General features: G+C 37.0%; 1 long non-coding RNA gene across 1 annotated transcript in view; it reads right to left on the reverse strand.

Annotated features, from left to right (window-relative positions):
• LOC145297676 (uncharacterized) overlaps nucleotides 1-15,259 on the reverse strand; it is a 698,958-nt gene extending 683,699 nt beyond the window's left edge. The window contains exon 1 of the long non-coding RNA XR_013870304.1: nucleotides 14,705-15,259. This is a non-coding gene — a long non-coding RNA (uncharacterized LOC145297676). The remainder of the gene's footprint in view (nucleotides 1-14,704) is intronic.
• Between the last annotated feature and the right edge of the window lie 1,517 nt (nucleotides 15,260-16,776).

The following is a 16,776-nucleotide window of genomic DNA, read 5'->3' on the forward strand; positions in this document are numbered from 1 at the left end:
AGTTTGTTTGTTTGTTATTTCTGTCCGTTATTGTCCTACCAAAAACACTCAATGCATGGTGAAGACCATTCGACGGTAATCGCGTCGTAATTTAAAAAAAAAAAAAACATCGGTTGGTGACACTCGATTACCCCGTGCGTACTTTGCTCGAACCAACAATGATAAAACAAAAAATAAAAATATGCATATCCTTACATTTATAATTTATATTTTTATTTAAATTTTCTCTTCTTCTCTTCGTCGTATGTAACTCGATTGTACGTCTCGCATACTATGTCGAGACGATAGCCGCAGTCATATTTCCAAATGACACTTATGGAACTCACCCCAAGAGGAATATCTCATCCTACTAGCAGAATATCGACTTAACCCATCCCAAACAATTCTCACTCGCTGGTTCTTCCTCACTACTTCCAAATTCCGATCCTACTCTAGGATTTTCTGAAAAAATCTTGCTTCTCTCCCCGACCTCCGCAAGTGATGCAAATAGAGGATAGCTTGCGTCTAAGCCATTTGCCATTTTTGACGTCATGCTACGCGTCATGACTCTATTCTCCCTCAACGGTACACTTGACTTCTCGACCGGCCTCTCCCGTTGAGATCGACCTCTCCGTCTTGGTATATGCGCTTCTTCTGTGGCTGACTCAGTATCCGACTCATCGGAGTCTCTTGGAGCCGCCAATGCCCTTTTTCTCAAAGTTTTCTCCGCTTTGAGAATTTCCCATTTCTCAATTGACGCTGCGCGAAGATGCTCTGCATGTTCTTTCGTCACTGAGCCCTTCAACTGGTCCTTAATTTTGTAAGAGACGGGACCCGTTTTTTGTAGCACTACAAAAAGGGGTTTCCAAAGCATATCTAGATTACTCCATCTCTGGTGATTCCTATAATAAACTGAATCTCCGACTTTAAAATCCACAGGTTTCGTCTTTTTATCAGAGATTTCTATCATCTTTCTCCTAGCTTTCCTAACGTTATCCCTAACCAAAGTAAAGGACCGATGCATCTCTTGTAGCGCGATTTTATGTTGTTCATCGCCATAGTATTTTCTACGGTGCATTAATATATTGTCGAGGGGCAGAATATATCCTCGTTGTAGAGTAAATAGAATGGCGAGAATTTCGTGGTCTCGCTCACGTGGAACTTAACAGCCGCTAACATTTGGTTTATGTACGCATCCCACGACTGTTCATCGTCCCCGATTTTCTTGTATAAAACATCATGCATCGTCCTATGCAGCCTTTCAATTTTGCTTTTACTTTGGGGGTGGTAACAAGACGTGGTCTCATGATGTATGTTGAGGTACCCTAATGCCTTTTTCATCACCTTATTAATGTTCTCGGGACCATTGGTGTTAACAGCTGGAGTGGTGCCTCAAATCTAGGGAAAATCTCATCCAACGACAGATGCACCACGGTCTCTGCCTTCTTATCAGGGACCGCAAAAGCCTCCTGCCAGCCACTATACATGTCAATAAACATAACTATGTACTTGTTATCTGAACGTGCCTTTGGGTAGGACCCGTAAATATCTAACGCTAATTTAGCGAAAGGAAAAGGAGGAAAATCTCCCTCCTACATTTGAGGCTGTTGCTTCTTTAAATTCCTGGTTTGGCAGGGAATACATTTACCCACATGTTCATTCACTTCTTTAAATAAACACGGCCAGAAATATTTGTTTTTAATGGCGTGGAACGTCTTCTCCACGCCCATGTGACCATTATCGCTATGGTACTGAAGTAGCACTGTCTTTTAAGATGCGATGGTACGTACAACCTTATCAACGGTTCATCGTCGGGTTGCGATAGGTAATACACTATCTCATCCATTAGTATAAACTTTTTCTGCTCCACCTTGGATGATTTCCCGTTCTTCATCCGCATCTTTAAATCTCTAATTTCCTTATCTACTTCTTGTTCTCTAATTACATCTAAACCCGATAACGTAGGACGTTTGTGCGATTCCGCTGAGCCCTCTGCCTTTTCATACAACGCAAACTTTTTAGACACAAAGCGATTCGAGTTTATTGCACCTATCGTATAATTTCTACAATCTATTTCTACCGGGGGAGATCGTCGTTGTCTCGGCTTGTATTTACCGCACGTGACAAGAGATCTGCACACACATTATCCTTCCCTTTCAGGTACCGTATGGTGCAGTTATAGCCGGTCATACTCAAAGCCCACGTTTGTATTTTCTATTTTGTATAAGCGAGTTTAATAGGTATTCCAGGGGTTTATTATCGGTAAAGATGGTGAACTCAGCACTATGCAAATAGTGATTCAGTTTATGAAGAGCATATTGTATTACGTATGCCTCTTTTTCTATAGTCGACCATCTCGTCTGTGTATCGCTAAGTTTATGGGATAAGAAGTAAATTGGTTTTTCAACTTCTTTACCATCGCTCTGATCGTAGATCATTTGCGACAGACATGTCCCAATCACGTAATCGGAGGCATCCGTGTACAGCCGGTAGCTCTTCTCGGGATAGGGATAGTCCAGTATAACCATGTCTGCGAGCTTTGTTTTCAGACTATCAAAGGCAGACTGACACGTGTCGTCCCACTGGAACCTCGCCTGTTTCTTCGTTAGACGAACCAGTGGCTCGGCGATCTCGGAAAGATTCCTTATAAATCGCCGATAATACGACGTCATACCAATGAAAGCCTTCACTTGTCTCACAGTGGTTCGGTCGAAATCGATTTGATCGATTTCGCTTTGTCCAGGTCTGGCTATATACCCCGTTCACCTTCTTTGAACCCCAGATACTGTACTTCCCTCCTGAAAAACTCGCACTTTGTGGCTTTTAACCTGAGGTTGTGCTTACGTAAACTAGCTAGTACCTTATCTATATGATCTAAATGGCTTTCCATCATATCCGAGAATATTAGGATATCATCCAGATACGGTAATGCATAGTCTTCCTGTCCCTGTAGAACTATGGACATCAATTCTTGGAAGATCCCGAACGGCATCACGTTAAAGTGAAATAAACCCCGGTGGCCGGCGAACGCAGTTTTCTTTCTATCTTTCCTATTCAATTTAACCTGCCAGTAGCCCGACTTTAGATCCAATTTCGAGAAGTATTTAGCCGATCCGAGCGAGGCTAATATATCGTCCATGACCAGTAACGCTCTGGCATACTTCTTCGTGACTTTATTTAAAGCCTCAAATCTACACAAAATCTTTTCGTGCCATCTTTCTTTTCGAGTAACACTATCGGGAAGCTCCACAATTCGACCTTTCAATTACTCCAGACCGCATCATCTCGTCTAATGCCGCATCTACTACTTTCCTTTGCTTTAGCGGTGTTTAGTACGGATATTTACGTATGGTCTCCTGTGTACCAGTCTCGATGCGCATCTCCATGGTATTGGTTCTGCCCAAGTCTTTATCGTCCGTAACGAATAAATCTTTATTCCGCTTCAGCACCCTATCGACTTCCGATTAAACTCTTCAGGTACTTTTATTCCCTTCAGATTATTTTCCGAAGCTATGCTTCCATTTTTCTTCGGCACTGTAAGTTCTGTAATGCTACCAGCTGCACTACACGTGGCTATTTTGCAACCTCTTTGTAGTGTGACAGTCTGGTTCGTGTAGTTCATTATCAATAACGGGAACCTACCAGACCTTTCCACTTTCACTACGGCATTAGCTACTGATATACCGCTAAGGTTGCAAACAAAACCACTACTTATTTGTTCTACCTCATATTCTGAACCTTTCCGTGTATAAAACCTGCATGAGCCATGCACGTATGCAGATACTGAGGTTTTAATGTAACCTTACGTGTTAGCCTATCGATGAAATATGGGCATCATCCTCCTTAACTATAAACTTGTCCCCTATTCTTATCGCTGATATATTCTAACCCGAATTTTCTGAAGTCAGTCGCGTCCTAGTATTACGCTTGTGTTCAAGTTTTCTGCGACAAAGAATTCCTGGTGGTTAAACTGACTCCCTATCCCTACTCTTAATCGAACGATCCCTTCTACAATTAATGGGGACCCGTTTGCTGTTCTAAGACAAACCCTTTTATCGCGTAGTTCAGGTCCCTGCTTAAATGCTTTAAAAATAATGCTGTGTATCACTGACACTTCTGCTCCCATATCTACTAGGGCTCTATAATTTTTCGCTTCTATTCTAATTAAAACGGAATTCGATGCGTCCATATTACCGACTATGTGCGTTGGTATGTTCTTGTTCCATTCGTCGGACGTTGCACGAACGGAGCGCCTCCGTTTCCCTGAATGTACCTGCTGCAAAATCTTGCTATGTGACCAACTTTCAGCACAGCAGTAGCACCTAATGATCTCCTACCTTCCTCTTTCTTCCTAGTTTTATATATCGGACCCCTGTTACGTTGGTCTCCATATCTTAGGGAACTGGCTGGACCCATAGCGTCAGCTGGAATCCGCCGTCTCGTGTGACAAACCTCCATGGGCTCGTCCTCATACTCCTGGCTTGCGTTGAGCCGAATCGGCCATTTTACTTCAGCTAAGGCTTTTTGATAAGCCGCTTGAAGATCCTGTGGTTCGTCTCTCATCACAGCCATTTTTACTTCCCTATCCCTGAGACCCTCTACAAAAAATCCAAGTACCTGCTTTCTAACTAGTTCACTACCTTTGTCTATCCCACTATACGCCTCTTCTGCTAATCCGACTATCCTTTGCATATAGTCATGTATCCCTTCTAGCCTACCCTGCCTTACGTTTGCTAATTCGACTATATGCCTGTTAGGGTTTGGGACGATCCCGTAATAGTCCTCTAGGGACCTCTTCTTCAACTCCGCCCATGCTAGGTTTTCATTATTCAGCATGAGTCGGTTAACGAATCGTCCGACCGGGACCTTTGTGGTCGAAAGAGCTATCTGGCATTTTTCCTCGTCCGCTGCCCCGATCACACTAAAATACCGCTCTATATCCTCCACCCACCTTCTATAGCCACCATCGCCTCTGTTTTCCAACAACACTATTCTTCTGTTGGAACTGGTAACCGACCCGACCGCCCGTTTTAATTCCGAAGTCCCTGAACGAAACTTGAAATCAACCGCGACTCCATGAACAAAATAATATAAACTCAAAATCACAGTTCCTTTTGTTATCGTTACGAAACACGAAAGAGAAAAAAAATATAGAAGCCAAACAAAAGAAGAAAAAATTTTGAGCAAATATATCTGTGTTCTTTGGGGGTTTTTTTCCTCGGGTAAAACACGAAGGGAACTAAATACCTTATTGCTTTATTGGTGTATTCTTCTTCTGCAATGCACAAGACGCTTGTTTTCAAATTTCTACTTTTTTTTTCGTTCAGTCTGAGTTTCTTGTTCTTCCGTTTTTGTTTTTTTTCGTTTTTTTCTTTCTTCTTTTTTTGGTTTTGTTTTGTTTTTTTCGTTCGTCCAGTTCTGAAAATTCTTGTTCTTTGGGTTTTCTTGTTTTTTTGTTTTTTTTTTCCTAGTTAGGACACCTCTTATAGTTGTGATCCGTTCGCCCACGTTCTCTTATTCTTTGATAGAATAGCTGGTCAAAACGACGACACCAATTTGATGCGTTCCGCAGCGCTCTCCTGTTAAAACAGACGCAAAGAACTTGTAAAAAAATAAATGTCTTTATTTCTTTTTCACAATGCTAAATTCAATCGTTGTGTGTAATCGGTGAGAGCTGGTGCGACGTAGGACAGAGGGGGCGTGACGGTGCCGGTGGACAAGCGAGCGGCTCACAAGTCAGGCGCGTGTATCTGCCGTCTCCGTTCTTCTGCTCTGACTCGACAAGCTAACTGTCTTGTTTATATAAATCCGTCTGGCTATCAATGCACCTGGGTGTCAACGATTATAACCTGAAATCCCATCAATGAGTACATCCGCCTCTGTTGCCGCTGACAGTTCACACCTCCGTTTCCCGCACAATGCACTCTGCAACACATACATATTATCTACCCGGCGTTGCCCATGAATTTACCCCACTCCCTTCATTTTAAAGTATTTTTGCTATGATACCATATATGACGCCATTACATATGGCATCATGTGCTAGTCTGATATATGACGTCATCATATATACCGTCATCTGCTGTGACGTCATATATGACGTATGTGAACAAACAAACAATCAGGTAGGATTACGTTTATATATCGGGTTTCGAATTTTAACGTAAAACCCTGGTCGCGTCTAACGATAGTGAAAAATTTGGATACGACGAAATGGCTGTCTTCGAATCACTTTCACATATACACACAGAGATGCATATAAGCTGTAGTCACGTATTTTCTGTTTTTAACGTCGTTGTTCTCGGATTCGTCCGATCAAATACACGTGTCTCTATATGCACACCTGTTGCATGCGTGTGTCAATCGAAATAAAGCCGAGAATGCAACGAAACGCAACATCCACTTAAGGACCCTACATTCGTTTTTGTAATCTTACATTGCATCTTCTGTTAACTTTGTGTATTATATTATAAGATAGAACTTGAATGTCTACTAGACACTATCCTCAATTGCGTAAGGTTTCTCTGTTGTCAGGGCAACTTTATATAAGACTAGCGGAGGTACCCGGCGTTGCCCGGGTGTTTGTAGGTGTGTGTGATGTTAAATAAAAAAAAAACGTGGAGGGTGTAGGATCGAACCTGAAGCCCTGGGGCGAAGTTTGAAAATAAAATCGGCCAGCCAGAATGAGTTAGTGAAAGATGTTTGAATTTATTTAAGTAAGAACCAAATTGACAGGTGTGCGCACGGAAGTCGTCAAGCGTTACAATGACGACGACGACGTCAATGACCAGGTTTGTTTGTTATAAGCGAAGCAAAAAAAGAAAACAACGTTAAAACTTAAGCGGGGGGGGGTAATCAAACATCGAAAAAAAACAAAAAAAACTAACGTAAGGCAAACGAATGATGAAAACAGAAAACGAACACGTGAAAAATGGCTTAAATAAGCCTGTTTCGATATTAAAATTTAAAAAATCGGTGGGTACCCGGGTGTTTTGGGGTGTGTGGTCGGGGGTGAATAAGCGAAGTAAAAAAAAAACCAGAAAAACGAACGTTACGTGAAAAATAGCTTAAATAACACTGGTTCAATATTTAAATTTAAAAAAGAAAAGACATCTCACACCACGATTCGAACCCAAAACGTTTAGATAATGAATCAACGCACTAATCAACTGACCTAACGCGACGTACATGAAATTTAGTCAGTTATTCACCTATTTAAAGTAAATCAGGTCATGACGTCATCTGGCGCATGCGTAGAACTGGCCGTCTTTACGAGAAGACCGTTTTTGTTGATCACCCCCTGTCTAAAATTGTCGATTTCGAGGTGAAAAAAATGAACGTTTTTGGCCAATTTTTCGATATTTTTCGAGCGATATGATACCGAGTTTGTGAATTTTCGTCGCGTCTGTCGAAAGTTTTTAGCAGACACACAAACATGCACACATACATACATACATACATACATACATACATACATTTTCGCTTTTATATATATAGACTAGCGAGGGGTACCCGTCGTTGCCCGGGTGTTTGTAGGTGTGTGTTAAAAAAACCCGAAATGTGAAAAAAAACAGGTGCCCGTGAAAAAAACGAAGCCTTGACGACGCGCAGTTAGAAAATAGTAAAGTGTGAAAAAAAACAGGTACGCGTTTTTGATCGACGTGACGGCGATAGCTATTCAGCAGTTAGCATTTTGTGCGTGACAGTTTTTTAATGAGGTCAATAAATCGGCTTGTTTGTTTTTAAAAACCCGCTCCCTGTTTATTAAGGGGAGCGTCTCGTCTCGAAATGAAAGCTACCGTCTGATATGACGAAGTCGACATTGACCAAACGTTACTTAGCTCTCTAGAGACCACTGGCTTTCGGCCAGTGATTAGAGTCGAGTTTCGCTTTTTTTATACCGAAAACCGAATGTAACGCGTGCCGATGCGGGAAATGTCGAATAATTAACGTTTGAAAGTCAATAAAATTAAATAGACAGGCGAGCTCCGTGGTAAACTGTGAGATATTACAATTTATAGATGATATAAAAAGTTTTAAGAAGTTGTGAACCGAGCGAGCGCTTCTCTGAAAGAAGCCTTTTGTGGACATCGAGGAAAAGCGTACATACATACATAAATACATACATACATACATACATACATACATTTTCGCTTTTATATATATAGAATACATTTTCCCTTCAATTAAAACCGCAGCAAATATTCAAAATAACGTCGTATTTGCAGCTCAAATAAGATCTTCTCAGTATGGATAACCCACACTTGTGTACCTTCTTCCAAATGATATTGCCTAGAGTAAAGAGGTGACCCAAAAAAAAACGGGCCCCAACTCTAATTAGGCCCTGCTTCTCAGTGTTTTGTCTGAATGAAATGAAACTTTGGTCATAACTAGTTTATCATATTCAAAACATCACATCGAAACACTAGGGTCTTTGGATTTTTTTTCTCCGTTCTACAGCATATGTTCTAGATGGCCTCGATTTAGCTTTTGTTTTTTTTGTTTTTTGAGTCACCCTGTATTATATAATATTATATTCTTACGCATGTGTGTATTCTTACTTAGTATTGAATGACTTAAGAATTTGGGGCATTGAAACGGGATATAGAATTATATCTATTATTTCGTTTTCAATTTTGTTCTACCGAATGCCAGACAATCACCTACTCATACATTTCAACCTAGAGATTTTTTAAAGATTCTAACGGTCTATTTACGTGTAATGGTTTAAATCTCGCTAGCACTTAGTTAACCGGGTATATTTGGCAGGCAGTTTTGGAAATTTTTTATAAGTCCGGTTGCTTCTATGATAAATGCAATTATGATCTTAATAAGATTCCAGTTTCTTTTCATGTCATACATAAGATTTTGGTATTCCGTTACATTTTCCCTCACAGCTTTCTTTAACTCAGCATTATTGGGATCATTAACTTCTACTAATGTTGTTTCTTTTTTCTTATGTTCTCATATCATTATATCAGGTTTGATAGATCGTTTTTTAGGTGCGTAGCTGTGGAAATTGCACAGTTAAAGTGGATGGCGTATAACTTATTTCCAGCTATTATTTCTTGTATATATTCGCAGGATTTGTTGTTGCATTCGATGTTCAACTTTTCACAGATGGTCAAGTGGATATATTTATACACTCCATTATGTTGAATTGTATTGTAGTTGTCCCCTAGCAGAACCTTACAGCTGCGTATTGGGTGGCTATTATAGCTAATAAAGTGCACAACAAAATAAATTCTTGCAATCACTCAAATCGAAACTGAAACTGAAAGTAGAATGGTACATTTATTTATTTTACATTGTCGACGCCGTTTGAGAAGTTATGCAGACAGAGAAACAAAGACACGCAGACCCCCCCCACCTATCCCCACATATATATATTTACACACACACACACACACACACACACACACACATATATATATATATATATATATATATATATATATATATATATATATATATATATATATATATATGATGAAAATAATGGAAATAGTATTTCGACAAAATAGAGAAATAAAAAGGAACAAACCGTATTATGTGTTCATCAACGTTTCGTCTTTATTTCGTCCAGAGGAAGTCTCGAAATAAGGACGATGCGTTGATGAACACATAATACGGTTTGTTCCTTTTTATTTCTCTCTCTCTATATATATATGAGCTTGAAGCTTTGCTTAACTAGCCATAATGAAGAGATCTGACACAGTGAAACAGATGACTACAGATGCCCCCTCCTACTTTCCAGTTAACCCGTCTGATAAAGTAAATTACCGACTACCATTAGTGATAATGCAATGTCTCTCACAAAAGTATAGATGACTCTAGCAAACTGATAATGCGGTTATAAGTGTTAAGATACCTCGCAGATTGTGATGATGGCGTAGTGCATAAAAATATCGACTGTTGAAAAAAATGGTCGGGTTTCTATTTAAGCTTGAAATAAGAATCGTTATGAAAGTAAACAGTCTCTCTGTGGATGATTATATATATATATATATATATATATATATATATATATATATATATATATATATATATATATATATATATATATATATATAAACCCTGGTCGATAGTAAGGCCGGTGATCCAGAGATGTGCAATTTCTTCTTAGAATTTATTTTTATATTTTCAGTGATTTGTTTAATATTCCTGCAAGAACTTGCGGAATGATTTGTGCTACAATTTATATTTATTAACTTTAAATCGGACGATTAAATCTCAATTTTAAGCGTAGATAACGCAGAAATAATGTCAGATTCCATTCTTAAAATGCAATCTGTCATCGACGTGAGATGCGTCATTGAATTCCTGGAAAAAGTGCATTGGAAATATTGGTGACATTGTAGAAAAATAAATTATGAAGCACAAAATGTCGCTTATTTTAATGGTACCATTCCCATCTTCGTAGCTGTTCGATTTTTTTAGTTAAAAATAAGAGGATTTACTTTTGAAACGACACTCGTATGAAACGCTTGTGAATAAAATCTAAACATATGTAATCCAAACGATATCAGGACAGTATTCAGAATTAATTCAACTCTCTGGAAACATATTGTGCGAGTCAATCTCCCCCCCCCCCCCCTAAAAAGTTCTGACTGAGTCCATGTAAGTGTGGAAAACTATACAGAAGTAAGACATGTCGACCACTAAAAGAAGAACACCGGAATGCCGTAATACGTGGAGGAATTGAAAAGTTGGAAACGGCTGACCACATACGGAGGGAAAAAGGAAAATGGGATGAAGTGAAAATTATAGACAGAGGAGAACGGTGGAGAATAAGATTACTCAAATAAATAGCACATATGTTGAACGACGATCACATACGAAGCAGGTCTAGTATAGAAATTATTACAATATGAGAACTATTAATGATAAATAAGATACAGTAACTATTATATATATATATATATATATATATATATATATATATATATATATATATATAGTTCATACGCATCATAGTGGAGCGCTGGAGGGTGTCGTCTGTGATGTCTCTGTGTAGATCACTAGCGTTTCGTGTATTAGAACATCATATTCTTTTCATCACGTCGACTTGATCAAAGATGATCAGTCTGTGATCTACCCTCCCAGTGATAATTAGCGATTTATAGTGATAAGTACTACATCTGCGCATCTAAAAATTAGAATAGGGTTAAAGCTCCAAAAATTCTTACTTAAATTGTCCGCAAGGATCTGAGCGTAACGAATAAGTACTAAGTAAAATTCAGTTTTGCGTGCTGCTCTTCTGGAGGTTGAAAGTTCAATACTCGATGCGACCGTTACTATTATAATAATGCAATTGCGAATTATATAAAAATGAACCTATCCTGGCGTTTTTAGAATCATACATGTGTGTGTGTGTGTGTGTGTGTGTGTGTGTGTGTGTGTGTGTGTGTGTGTGTGTGTGTGTGTGTGTGTGATATCTTCATTTAGGAATGTATCGTTTTGCAAAATCAAAGTTGTAAACCTCTTCCCCGGTATAGACATGTGCCTCACTGCCTCAGCTATTATTTAAACGTGAACATTGACAGCCACAAGATGAGGTTGTTAAGTAGTTGTAGACCTCCTCCGTAGCTTTTCATTCCGTTACTACTACTTTCGGGGACAGCGAGGGGATGAAAGCTGGTGAGGAGGGGAGTACTTTACACTACCAGCTGATAGCCGACACTACACGCTTCAGCACAGCAACATTCTGACCATCCCCAGGAGACAGTGATATCTGTGTACATTGCAGTGTACACACTTGTGCACGTTTAGCCCGTTTAGCGCATATAACAGATGGTTTCAAATTATTTTCGTAGAACAACCGAAATATAAACAATAAACGTTGACTAAATTGTTTGTTTTTTTTTTCTTCCTTCATTGCTAATTATTGCCTTTATCTTTTTTTTCTCCCCCTCCCTTTGCTATATCGATGAAAATGAACGTGCCAAAAAATGTTACTAAATAAATACTAATTTCTTGCCAATTTTGTCACACTAGACAAGTTTACACCATTCATCGAGAAACTACCTACGTATTATTACTATTATGAGCTATTAGTGCGAACATTGAACGAACGCCTTTTTAACACATTTAATATTTTTATAAACACAATAATTTTAAGGTTTTCATTTCAGTTGAAACCGTTTATATGTTTAAATAAATGAATATAATAATATAATGTATTTATATATTTATTTATATTATTATTATTATTATTATTATTATTATTATTAATAATAATAATAATAATAATAATAATAATAATGATAATAATAATAATAATAATAATAACAATAAGAAGAAGAAGAAGAAGAAGAAGAAGAAGAAGAAGAAGAAGAAGAAGAAGAAGAAATGTGTATTTTTATATTTCAAAATCTAGTAGAAGAGGGGGTGATCCTTTTCTCTTCCGTGCGAACCCTTTCTTGTAGAAGAGACCTTGCTTGCTCTTCGCCATCGTTATTTCTATGGAAGGTGCTCGACTGATGCATTCTTAGAAGACATTTACAGCAAGAACTTATCTCTCTACTACAACGGAAAGTGACTTTCCTTTTTCCCTTCAAGTGTCAAACATCACGGGGAATGTCCATGGGCAAAGAAGCTTTGCCCATGAACATTCGTCCCCGTGGAACACATTATCACTTCAAATCTAATGAAAAAAGTATAAGTAATAATACGATAGTCATACCATTAATCAGTGTGAGAATTCACATATTGTTTCTCATCTCGGTTGGCAATTTCATCAATCCTTATCCTCGATTGATTCATCGCCTTGATAAGCGAATCTAAGAATGGAATATAGTTCCATATTCCGAAAACATTTCTTTATTATTATTATTATTATTATTATTATTATTAGTAGTAGTAGTAGTAGTAGTAGTAGTAGTAGTAGTAGTAGTAGTAGTATAACATCGTTTTATAATATTACGTAAAATTATATAGTCTTGAGAAAAATAAAAAAATTTGTGTATACTTTTTTCTTTAATTAAATTTAATTACCTCGTTGGTAATAATAAAATAAATACCCTTATTGAATAAGTATCACTAAACTCATGCAATATGCTTGGTGACGGTGACGACTGCACCTACTGTAAAACCTTCTCGAAACGCAAGCCAGAAAACTGGGCTCGGGTGTTTGTCACACGTTTCTCACATGCCGCCGCGATGTGATACGCCGCGTACGACACGCGCACATGTTTCGAAACAGAGAGAGCGCGTGACGTCATGAGACACGTTGCTTTCTTGTGGGTATCATCAGATTGCGGTCTACCGCTAGATCACGTTAAAACCCGACTCACGTCGGATCGCCGAAGTTAAGTAACATTAAGCCCGGTCACTATAGATGGATGACTATTTGGGAAATATAAGGTTTCTTAATTGACGTAAATATAATACTCTACCAGATCAGATGTTGATCAACCGATGAGGACGGTGACTATGAATAAATGAGTAAAACAAACTAAAGTTTAAAAGTAACACTTAAAAAATAAAACGTGGATTTTTGTTTTGTTGTTTTTGGTTTTTGTTCTTTATAATTAGAGCATTTTATTTTAAAGTAAGCATGATATTTTTGTGGAATAAAATAATTACTTGACGATATTTTTTATCTCTTCATTTTTTTAAAGGATATTTTATTTACCTCCTTAGTAGAAAGTTAGAAATAAGGTCAGGTATGGATCTTAAAATTCAGCTTACTAGAGGAAGAGCTCTCTGTCAAACAACAAATGCCTGAACAGCCCCGTCAGTATCAACCGGTAGTGCGTCGCAAGCGACTCGCAAAGAGAGAATCCAAATCCTTGGATGATGGACCTAATAGAACTGTACAGAACTATAACCCTTTAATATATTTAATATATTTCCTTAAATACTAAATGCATCAATTAAAAACGTTTTGGTTTTTTTTTTTTTCGTTTCAAAAAGACGCTTCCTTGCATCATAAAAAGAAAACAGGTTTTTAAAAGAAAAAGAAAATCTCAATAAATAACACAGCATTATTGTTTTTCGGTTGTAACAAAAATAAAGGACACGCTGTGTGAACTTGTGATAAAGAAAAAAGAAAAAAAGAAAATAAAAACTCTTTTCAAGCATCAGGTGTCTCTGTCGAATAATTTCTATTCGCTATTGCATTTTAACTTCATTTTATGTGGGTTTTGCTTAAAAAAAATAAACAATGTTGTTATACAGAAAAGAATAAAGATACTTTGACAGTATTTACACATATGTCGACAATATGAACTAACGACAAATTCACCGAAAGTGAAACTGAAAATAAAAACTGGTTACTTTATTCGTTGTTAAATTAAACAACAACAACAACAACAATTGTCATGATTATTATTATTATTATTATTATTATTATTATTATTATTATTATTATTATTATTATAAAATAATAATAATAATAATAATAATAATAATAATAATAATAATAATAATAATAATAATAATAATTGTTGTACCGAAAGTGAAACTGAAAATAAAAACTGGTTACTTTATTCGTTGTTAAATTAAACAACAACAACAACAACAACAACAACAACAACAACAACAACAATTGTTATTATTATTATCATTATTATTATTATTATTATTATTATTATTAATATTATAAAATAATAATAATAATAATAATAATAATAATAATAATAATAATAATAATAATAATAATAATAATAATAATAATAATAAATACAACAAAGCAAAGAAAAAAGAGAATCTTTGTATTTACCTGTCGCGTTGTTATAGCAACCCATGCATTCCTCTTAGTAGTACCAATCGCTTTCAAAATATTTTATTCCTCGCGTTTTTTCTCCTGCATGTAATAATCCTTATTTTGATTATTGTCTCTTTTTTGTTTGTTTTATGAAAAATTTAAAAAGTGAAAACCGAGGTGGCGGACAGTGGTCGGGGGGGGGGGTTACGTCGAACCTGTTAAATTTCTTCCATTTTCCTTCTTCGATTAATAATTTCTTTTTGCTCTTAATTCCTTCCTTGTCGTTTTTAAGAAAGGGATTTCAACTGCATGAAATAGAATGTTGAATGAGGCAAACAGCACACAGCGATGTTGTCAACTGAGGAAGTGGAACCAACTGTTTTTTAGTTTTCATATTATCAGAGCTGTTGCCGTGTGGCGACGCTAATAACGTGGCGGGGGGGGGGGGTCTACCGTGCGCGTGCCAGCGTGTGTGTGCGCCTGCGTGCCTGTCTGTGTGCGTGTGCAGGCGCCAGTTGTTCGGTTGTATACGGTTCTCTCAGGCCGCTTACAATATACTGACTGCTCTATCGGTTTATCCCTCCGTCTAACACACGCACGCACACACGAGAATTGCAAACTACTACCAACAATAAACAGAATAAATGCAACTAATATATATACATACATATGTGTGTGTGTGCGTGCATGTGTGTGTGTGTGTGTGTGTGTGTGTGTGTGTGCGTGCGTGTCTGCGTATGTATAGGTATAAATATGCATATACATTTAATAATTTCATGTATCCACATAAAATATTATGATGAGATATTATATTCCATGCATCAATTTTCAGTATGTACTTCAATAGTGCTCAATAAATGAGTAGAACTATATGTTATGTTATGAAAATATATGGCAATTAAGCTACAGAGAATCTTTTGCATTTTATACCCGTAGGGAATTATCAGTTAAAATGGATGGAATTCGTTTAACACGAGTGCCATGCATTTTTGTCTGAAGTTTCTCTACGGCATGATTGAAACACTGTAGATTCTGTGTATATTAATTGTTCATATATTTTCATAACTTACTATATATATATATATATATATATATATATATATATATATATATATATATATATATATATATATATATATATATATATATATATATATATATATATAAGTATATATTTATTATTTTATATCATATCACACAATGTATCACTAACCCGACGGAAAAATAAACAAAAAACTTAGGGACTGAAAAATATCGCATGTGTATCCAGTTCCAGAGTCAGGATAATATGTGATGACTTGGAAGAGTTCCAAAATAACCACAATATCCTGTGCACGCTCACACCGTTTGATGTACACTTGTAAAGTTACCAAATATGGCAAGATAACCAACCATGGGGTGGAGGAAGGTTTGACGGGTTACACCGTTCCCCCTCACAAACGGGGGCTAGGCCTCAGTGGTGTCACATATCTGGAAACCTTATGAACGCTGACACCTTTTGACGTAGAGCTACCGAACTTGCCAAGATAAACCACCATGGGAAAGGGGTACGAGTTACATCACTCACTCCCACCAACGGAGGTGTGACCACGTGAGGGTCACTTATAATGGATAATTGTAGTGTTCATACGTTTGCATCAATAAAGTTTCCCACTAATGCCCTCTCATGTTCGTTTTAACTATTGCCGCCATCATCCCCACAAAGATGATCCGAGCAATGCCGGGTCTGTCTGTACATCTATATGACGATGTAATAAATCTCAACATCTGTATGTCTGTCTGCATATAGATCTATAAAATTAAAGGGAATATAAGATACAAAACGTATGTAGAAAATAAATATCAGTTTACAAGCATTTAAAAGTTATTTATATTGTCATATAAATCAGAGGCAATTTCTTGAACGCTCTTTCAACGACGGGTCATTCTGCTAATATATATATATATATATATATATATATATATATATATATATATATATATATATATATGTATGTATATATATATATATATATATATATATATATATATATATATATATATATATATATCAACGACGGTTACGTTTGCTAGTATATATATATATA

The sequence above is a fragment of the Euprymna scolopes genome, chromosome 18 (assembly GCF_053919585.1).
Source record: "Euprymna scolopes isolate OS-2025 chromosome 18, ASM5391958v1, whole genome shotgun sequence".
Taxonomy (NCBI): domain Eukaryota; kingdom Metazoa; phylum Mollusca; class Cephalopoda; order Sepiida; family Sepiolidae; genus Euprymna; species Euprymna scolopes.